We start from the raw sequence: 7,213 nt of genomic DNA, 5'->3' as shown, positions 1-7,213 counted from the left end.
TAAACTACTCTTTAAATCGATATTCCTATGCATAGAAATGAGCCTCTTGTGATCTCCTGTTATTGGTGTCAGGACTAGGATTTGAACACAGAGCCTATGTTGACAGGTTGGCCTATGGCTTCACTGATGTCCCACAAGCCACCAGCAATGGCAGGTCAGGTCCACTTTGCAGCTTTGTCATTCAGACCCAGGATGGTCACAGTGCAAAGAAAAGAAAATAATAAAACCCAAGCTCTCTGCAGCTCACCATTTTGGTGCTTTCCAACTTTGTTTTCTTCCTGAAAAGCCTCTGGCCCAAGGATCTCATGATCGGCTATGGGTCCAATGAGTGCACCCCAGCCAAGTGAGATCGAAGCTGAAGCAGAGTTTCCACGACCTGAGTTCAAGTCCCATGCTTGGCCAAAAAAAATAGAAAACAAGAACATATAAAAAATTAACTATTTAACTAAATTTTAAAAAATGAAGCTCTCTGGTTTGGAATTTTTGCCAGTTTTCTTTCCTAGCCTGGGATTTGAACTCAGGGTCTTGGTAAATCTGTAGCAATGTGAGCAAAGAGTTGCCATTCCTTGAGTTCAATCCCCGTGCCAACCAAAAATGAAAAACTAAGTCTCTGACTTCGGCGGGGGGAGGTAGTTGTGGAGATGGGAGGGAAGGGATGGTAGGGGGAAAACACAATAGGAGTAAACAATGCTCAATAGGAAATGTACTCATTAACTTGCTCCTGGAACTGTAACCCCTCTGTAGAACATTTTTACAATAAAAAACAACAAAAAAAGACACAATGTAGTTTTCAGAGAAGCACTTTGCAGGTAAGGGAAGGATGTTTGAATAGCTGTACAAAACTCTACACTGCTTTTTTTAAGTTCAGTATGGAACTGAATAAACATAACTGCTTCCATTAAAAAAATTAAGTCACTGTCGTGGAACTGGAGCCAGTATTCCTGCCATTGTTAGTTTTTGAGCTCACCGTCGAGGTACCTCTTTTGCATCATGGGTGAATGCGTAGCTCACTGTCCTTGAGGGAAAGAAATTCAGGATAGAGTTCTAGAGTTCTCAGGACCCGAATGAAAGCCCTGCAAAGGAAGAAATATTTCTATACATGTTTAATACATAATATATACTTACATATGCATGTTAATTTCATATTATGATTTTTATTATTGATTTTATATTTTGTTTTTCTTTGATTAATTTTTGATATTGTATTTAGCATTATTATACACATAATATTATATTTTGCACAGCTATTATAAAATTATACACAATAATTTAGGGCATTGACACATTTTAATTAACATTTTATTAAGTGTTGAAACATGATACATAATTAAGTGCAGCATTTGTCACAGTCTTCACATGTTTACAGTCTCTCCCAAGTATGAGCTTTGAGTTCAAGCCCCAAGACTGGCAAAAAAATTGAGCCTGGTGAGACATATTATACTGGAACTCAGAGGAGGGACGAGGTTATAGGTAAGACAGAGGGTAGAAGGCAGGTGCTCGTGGCTCACAACTGTAATCTACTCAGGAGTATGAGATCTGAAGATCCCAATTGCAAGCAGGAAAGTCAATATGAGAATTTTTTTCCAATTAAACACCCAAAAAGTTACAAGTACAGCTGTGGTTCAAGTAGTACACTGCTAGCCTGGAGGATAGGATAGCATCCAGGCCCTGAATTCAAACCCCTGGACAGGCATACACACACACACACACACACACACACACACACACACACACACACACCAATATAGAGCATTTACCAGTCGGTCTGCACAAGTTCCATCTCTAGCAACTCAATATTAAAAAAAAAAAAGATGGAGAAGGGAAGAAATGACTTGCTCCAGGAAGTGATATACCCAGTGACAAAATTCCACAGTAGTTCTAATATGTTGGTACAAGACAGACAGCCTCAGGCAGAAGGTATAGCATGGGCAAAGGTCCTGAGGTGTGCGGTAGAGCACGTGGTGTGCGTGGTATGAAGGTTCTATGGCTTCAGAAAAGTCTGGCAGGAAATTCAAGGCTGGGTCAAAGTTGACTTGAGTCACAGGGCAGAGGGTGAGGTCCCAGAATGGCGCCCAGGGGGAAGATTAGCTTGGCTTTTCGCCAGGGACCCAAAGCCATTTCCTGTGGCTGGAAACCTGTTTTCACAGCTCCTGATCTTCAGGCCTTCTTTGCTTGGAGGAGTCAGGGCAAACGCAGGGAAGAACTCTTATTTTAGAAAAGCTTCTAGCACAATGCCATCAGTGGCTCAACCCAGTAAATCCTAACTACTCAGGAGACTGAGATAGAGATCGAGGGTCAAGCCAGCTCAGTAGAAGAAAGTTAATGAGACTCTTCTTGCTGATTAACTACCAAAATCCAGAAATGGAGCAAAGGAAAAAGTTTAGAGACCAGAGCCCCAGACCCTGAGTTCAAGCCCCAATACTAGCATAGGAAAATTAAAGAAAAGATTTCAGGAGCTCCTAGTACACTGTGGTGTAAGGCCAGATCATCCAGGCACATGTGGCTCATGCCTGTCCTTCTAGCTCCTTAGGAGGCTGAGATGTGAGGATCACATTTCAAGGCCAGCCGAGGCAGGAAAGTCTTGGAGACTTTGATCTCCAAGGACCCTACGGAACACCGGAAGTTTCTCTGTGGCTCACGTGGTAAGATGAAGAGCTGGGGGACAGCACCCAGGCCCAGAGTTCAAGCCCCATGACCAATACCTGGCCTGCTTGCACCTTACTCTGTTGCTCTAGGCAGAGTACTTTCCAGTGGGCCTCTGAGGGTCTCCTAATGTCTAGGTGTCCTACAATTCTTGGTAGCAGCCTTTTGGGGGGTCATTACCTACACAACAGGCCACATTACCAGAGAAGTATCGAGCCTTGAGGCATGAAGATCATCAGAATGGCATCTGTCATGGGTGCAATGTGGATAGGAGTAGTAAATCACTGTGTCAGACCACGGTTTGGAGCCAGGAGGGGCAGGAGCATAAGATGTTACAACAGATAATGCCCAGTTACACAAGTATCACAAGAGAGCAAATTTGACAGTCAGACCTTGGGCAGGTGTTGAGTTGGGCTCATGAAAGTTTTGTAGGCTCAGGAATCCACAGCCAACTGGCTGCTGCTTGTAGAAGTAGCTATCCCAGGAGTCTGAGGGCTCGGTGCCCTGCTTTCCTCTCCAGTGCTTGGGGAAAGGGGGTAGATGAAGGTCTGCAATTATGAGCCGACTACCAAGGAGCAGCCTTAGTGTATCTCCCTTGATCCAGTAGCCCCATGTTGAGATCAAGGTGCAGATACCATGGAACTTACTGCCATGGCCCAAACCCCTCAGCCCAAGAAGGACTTAGGGAGAAACAACATGATCTGGCTTGAGAGTTTACTGTGACTATGACTCAGGACTGCTCCACAGTTGTAGCTCAGCTCATCCAGGTCAAAACTATTGCCCCAGAACATTGAGGTACTGGCTATACCAGTCTCTAATCCCCCAGTTCACTGGCCCTTGAATCTAAAGTATATGCCTCTGTATTCTGGGCATCCGGAAATGTCTAGAAGGACTTGAGAGGCCCAGCTGGGGCCAGAAGATAGATTTGCCTACTTTAAGGTATATTGACATTTCCTAGACATCAAACAATACATCCAAGCCACCTTGACCTCACCTCTCATGTAGCCCCAGATTATCCTTGTTTGGGGAGCCTTCAGTTAGCTATCAAGGTCGAGTTGGCAAGATCCACTGGCAACCACCCTTCTCCCACACCGCTACCAGCCTGCTGGGAGTTGAACATGCAGCCAGGGGTCCAGCTGAGAAAAGGACAGGACACAGCATGACTGACCCTGACCCCCCAGAGGCAGGCAAGAACATATGCCACCCGGCCCTGAGGACCCAGAATCCCCTGGATGAGGACAAAGATATGGACAGCCAGACTTAGGTCCCAAGGAAAAGCTGCAGGTCTCTGGCAATTTAGGACTCATTGTAGACCATGATAGGGGACTAAAGACAAGGCTGTTATTAAGGAAGGCCACCATCCAAGGTCAGGAAGAGGAAGACAAGCACCCAGGAAGTGGGCAGAGAATGATGAGGGAAAAATACACACATACACACACACACACACACACACATGGGTAGCGCAAGGCCTCAGCAGTCCCTGAGCAACTGAACATCACAACCTCTGAGAAGATGGCACTACCATCCTCAGACTGAATGTTGACAAACTCTGAGCATCTCACACATCTGGAATGGCTCATAAAACAACACGGCATTTCCTACTGTACACACCGCTATGAAGAAAACTCAGCCACATTATTTTTGGTCATCTGTCATGGGGTTTGAACTTTGGGCCTGCGTGCCATCCCTCAGCTTTACACCTGAAGTTGTCCACTCTACCACTGGAGCCATAGGACCACTTCCTGTTTTCTGGTGCTTCACTTGAGTTAAAGTCTCACAGACTTTCCTACCCAAGCTGGCTTTGAACCGTGATCCTCAGATCTCAGCCTCCTGAGTATCTAGGATGACAGTTGTGAGACTCTGGCAGTGCCTGGTTTCAGCCACGTTCTTACAACCAGGGGAAATCCAACTTGTCAGGCCATAAAGCATATGCAACCCTTCACTTTCAGATTTTGACACCAGTACACAAAGCCATTCTTCCTTGGTTTGAGAGAATATAATCGACACTACCCTCCAACCCTGCTCTCATTTGCCCACTACCTGCCTACGATAGGCCACAACTTCTGGAGTTCTTGGTAAGACAACTCCCAGCCTGCTATAACTTCACACTCGGGCAAACTTGGGGAGTTCGTAGAAATGGCTGTACACTGAGGCCAGAACCTGGTGTCCCAACCACAGCAACCCCACTCCTTCACCATCTCTGGCAAGCAAGGGGTGTGTTTCTTACTTGTTTTTTTTTTTTTTTTTTGGATGAGGGGATTGAACTTAGTGCTTGGGTACTGTCCCTGATGATGAATTTTGCTGAAGGCCAGTGCTCTTCCACTTGAGAAATGGTACCACTTCCTGTTGGAGTCTGGAGATGAGACTCTCATTGGACTTTACTTCTTGTGCTGGGAAACAAGACCCTCTGGATCTCAGCCTCCCATGTAGCCAGGATGACAGGCGTGAGCCATCAGCGCATGGCTTATGGTGTCTCATTCTTTACAATTTCCAACTAGTCCTTCTCTAGACACTACCACCTAGACCCTCCTCTACCTCCCTCAGAGACAGCAAAGGGAGGCTCAGAATCTGGGGAGGGCCATGGGCATTAATGGGCCCCCTTCACATCACTACCCATTTCTAAGCTCCCATCCACATCCTCTGGGTGGCCTGGTTGTCTGGATCCACTAGGACTTCTTAGGCCTGCCCTTTATCCCCCCGCCTCACCAACCGATACCTGAGAATTTCTGGGGCCAGCTGCTCCATGTCACATTGGAAGACATTGGGAGGGTTGCTGATAATGGGGATCAGGGGTGCCCAGGGCAGAAAGAGTGTCCAGATCCCCTCTGTCAAAGAAGGAGACACAAAGCATGGATGGATCTACTAAGTGCTACAGGGCACACCATCCACCTGTCACCCAGGTCCCTTGGAGGGAAGTTTTATGTTGACAGTTCTGGGGCTTGAACTCAGGGTACAGGCGCTGTCCCTGAGCTTCTTTTGCTTGATGTGAGCACTCTTCCACCTGATCCACAGTACCACTTCTGGCTTTTTCTGTGTATGTGGCACCTAGGAATTGAATCCAGGGTTTCCTGTGTGCTAGGTGAGCCCACTACTGCTAAGACAAATTCCAAACATTGGATAGCTCTTCTTCTATGACCCCTTGGGCCTGTCTCGGGACAGTCTTACACATCTTTACGGAGTATCTAACCAGCAGCCTTGGCTGGAAAAGAACACGATCCGCTATGTTGTCCTTTATCTATGGCATCTTTTCTCTCTGTGCTTCCTGTTACATCCTCCTTGTTAAGCAAGACCCCCTTTCAAGTGCTGCCTCTAAGCAGCCCACTCCAATCACCCTGGCAGAGGGGGATCTTCTCCGCTCTGTAGGCTGCTGTCCTTGTCATGGTCTGCCTCCAGCTAGTGTGGCTGAGAGTCCATGAAGGCGAAGGCCTGGCTTTCACCACCCAATTTCTGAAGGCTCTGATACACTACCGCAGGAACCAGTGTGGTATCAAACTCTGTGAGAGGGCACTTGAGGCCCAGGGAGCCTGTGGGCAACAAATGGGGCCATATCTTGTGTGCGTTTGAACTGAAGATCTAGGAGCGGTCTCTCTCTGAGTTTTCATGATCAAGGCTGCTACTCTACCACTTGAGCCACAGCTTCACGTCTGGATTTTTGGTGGTTCCATGCAGAGAATATTTTTATCAGCTTTCCAGCTTGTGGCTGGTTTTGAACTGTGATCCTCAGATCTCTGCCTACCAAGGAGCCAGGATATCAAGTGTGAGCCTGAGCCAGACTGGCTCCAGAAGTTTTCCTTTGAGCTTATGTTTATCTCGTGTCAGCTAGCAAGCCCTAATTAAAATAGTAATTTATAGGGGATCAAGTTACTCTCCTAGTTAAGTTAACCCAAGGAGATAAAGTATCTTTGGAAAAGGCTAGTCAGTGTTGGTCTAGGTGAGAGAGAGAGAGAGAGAGAGAGAGAGAGAGAGAGAGAGAGAGAGTGTATGAATTTCTGGGATACCTACCCCCATCACTCTGGAACTTCTTTCACCCAGTGGTGAGTACATCCAGGATCCCCACCCCAAGAAAGGCAGATAGGGGAGGGTACTTAAGGTCACATCAACTGGAATGATCTGAATTCTATCCTGTAACTGAAGACAGGAGAGATAATAGAGAGAAGGAGATGTTTAGAGGAACATCAAGGGAAGCCCTTTACCGTTGGATACAAGTACCTGAGCGAAGAATGTAGCCATCCTTTTTGGTAGTAAGATAACAAGTGCCCATTATTCATTCATTTTATTTTTTGTAAGTCCCAGGTCTTGGATTCAGGGACTCATTGTCATCCCTGAGCTTCTTTTACTTAAGGCTGAGGCTCTATCACTTGAGCCACAGCACAACTGGCTTTTTTCAGGGGGGGAAGAAGGTAGTTTATGGGAGATGAGAATCTCACAGACTCTCCTGCCTAGGCTGGCTCTGAGTCATGACCATCAGAACTCAGCCTCCCGAATAGCCAGGATGACAGGCGAGAGCCACTGTCACCTTACCACCGCAATCCCCTAGGGCCAGTGCTGGGCTACCTGAAATGCATCCTCC

Source organism: Dipodomys spectabilis, unplaced genomic scaffold (assembly GCF_019054845.1).
Source record: "Dipodomys spectabilis isolate Male_0828 unplaced genomic scaffold, ASM1905484v1 ptg000243l, whole genome shotgun sequence".
NCBI classification, from domain to species: domain Eukaryota; kingdom Metazoa; phylum Chordata; class Mammalia; order Rodentia; family Heteromyidae; genus Dipodomys; species Dipodomys spectabilis.
This window is presented reverse-complemented; position numbering follows the sequence as displayed.